The following is a 2,301-nucleotide window of genomic DNA, read 5'->3' on the forward strand; positions in this document are numbered from 1 at the left end:
GAAATTCTATGCAATATTTATTACTAGAATCTGAAATTGGTGGCTTTGGTATGACAGGTGATGTGGCAGGCAAAAGCAGATACAAAATGGAGGCCCTCCCAACAACTGCCTGCTTCATCCTCGAGTGGAAGTTTCAGGATATATTAATCAAGGTTTTTCATTTTATTTTTTTTATAATAAATTTATTTTTTATTGGTGTTCAATTTACCAAGATACAGAATAACACCCAGTGCTCATCCCATCAAGTGTCCCCCTCAGTGCCCGTCACCCATTTCCCCCCACCCCCCGCCCTCCTCCCCTTCCACCACCCCTAGTTCATTTCCCAGAGTTAGGAGTCTTTATGTTCTGTCTCCCTTTCTGATATTTCCCGCACATTTCTTCTCCCTTCCCTTATATTCCCTTTCACTATTATTCATATTCCCCAAATGAATGAGAACATACACTGTTTGTCCTTCTCTGATTGACTTACTTCACTCAGCATAATACCCTCCAGTTCCATCCACGTTGAAGCAAATGGTGGGTATTTGTCATTTCTAATGGCTGAGGAATATTCCATTGTATACATAGACCACATCTTCTTTATCCATTCATCTTTCCATGGACACCGAGGCTCCTTCCACAGTTTGGCTATTGTGGACATTGCTGCTAGAAACATCGGGGTGCAGGTGTCCCGGTGTTTCATTGCATCTGAATCTTTGGGGTAAATCCCCAACAGTGCAATTGCTGGGTCATAGGGCAGGTCTATTTTTAACTCTTTGAGGAACCTCCACACAGTTTTCCAAAGAAAACTTTCCAAACTCAAAATGGATGAAAGATCTAAATGTGAGACAAGATTCCATCAAAATCCTAGAGGAGAACACAGCAACACCCTTTTTGAACTCCGCCACAGTAACTTCTTGCAAGATACATCCACGAAGGCAAAAGAAACAAAAGCAAAAATGAACTATTGGGACTTCATCAAGATAAGAAGCTTTTGCACAGCAAAGGATACAGTCAACAAAACTAAAAGACAACCTACAGAATGGGAGAAGATATTTGCAAATGACGTATCAGATAAAGGGCTAGTTTCCAAGATCTATAAAGAACTTATTAAACTCAACAGCAAAGAAACAAACAATCCAATCATGAAATGGGCAAAAGACATGAACAGAAATCTCACAGAGGAAGACATAGACATGGCCAACAAGCACATGAGAAAATGCTCCGCATCACTTGCCATCAGGGAAATACAAATCAAAACCACATTGAGATAGCACCTCACACCAGTGAGAATGGGGAAAATTAACAAGGCAGGAAACCACAAATGTTGGAGAGGATGCGGAGAAAAGGGAACCCTCTTGCCCTGTTGGTGGGAATGTGAACTGGTGCAGCCACTCATTTTATTTTTTTTAAGGAAAAAAATGTTCATCTAAAAATATGGCATCCTTCACAAATCTGTGCGTCATCCCTGTGCAGGGATCACACTAATCTTCTCTATATTCTTCCAATTTTAGTACCTGTGCTGCCCAAACCAGTACCGTGTTTTTTATTTTCTCTACCTTATGGTGCTTTGACATCTTGGGGCATTGACGACTTGGGGAGGGCCTGCCTTTTCTAGAGTTCGCTAATTCCTAGAGATAGCAAACACTTTGCTGCAAACCAACCAGTCCTGAGTCTGTATCCACCATGCCCTTCCTTTTAAGGGGCTCCTGCAGTCCAGAACACTGTCCCTTTGTCCTAAATCACCCCAGTGTCAGGTACCAGCCAACTAGGGATTGCCCTTCTAGCCCAGGGCCTGCCCCAATTATTCAAACTATTCAATCCTAGGTCTGCCCTGTTTGCCTACCCTGCCTCGCCCATTCCTTCCTGTGAAAACCAAAATAAAAGCTCAGCCCACGTTTCCGCCTCACTTCTTCTGCCTCCTGACTGACCCTGGTGATTCTGCATGTGGCCTTACATGGCTTGGAATGCCTCCTGATTCCAGAGAACTGTGGGTAAGAACTTAATCCTTCCTGGCAGTCATGTCCATGTCATGTCCATACCTGAATGAAACAAATCCCGGGTACCTTTTATTTATTTTTTAAAGAATATTTTATTTATTTATTTAAGATAGAAAGTTTGAGAGAGCATGAGCAGGGCTGGGGGAGGGGCTGGGGGAGAGGGAGGAGCAGGGAACCAGACTTGGAGCTCCATTCCAGGACCCTCAGGACCCTGAGATCATGACCTGAGCCAAAGGCAGATGCTCAACTGACTGAGCCCCCCAGGTGCTCCCCAGGGTACCTTTTAAAACAAAATAGAAACAAAGAAACAAACAAAGAAATA

At 43.3% G+C, this 2,301-nt stretch overlaps 1 non-coding gene across 1 annotated transcript; it reads right to left on the bottom strand.

The window, feature by feature from the left end:
• Nucleotides 1–1,410: 1,410 nt before the first annotated feature.
• Nucleotides 1,411–1,517, bottom strand: LOC112930010 (U6 spliceosomal RNA). The gene has a single exon (XR_003237034.1). It is a non-coding gene; the product is annotated as a U6 spliceosomal RNA (small nuclear RNA).
• Nucleotides 1,518–2,301: the final 784 nt, after the last annotated feature.

This window comes from Vulpes vulpes, chromosome X (assembly GCF_048418805.1).
Source record: "Vulpes vulpes isolate BD-2025 chromosome X, VulVul3, whole genome shotgun sequence".
NCBI lineage: Eukaryota > Metazoa > Chordata > Mammalia > Carnivora > Canidae > Vulpes > Vulpes vulpes.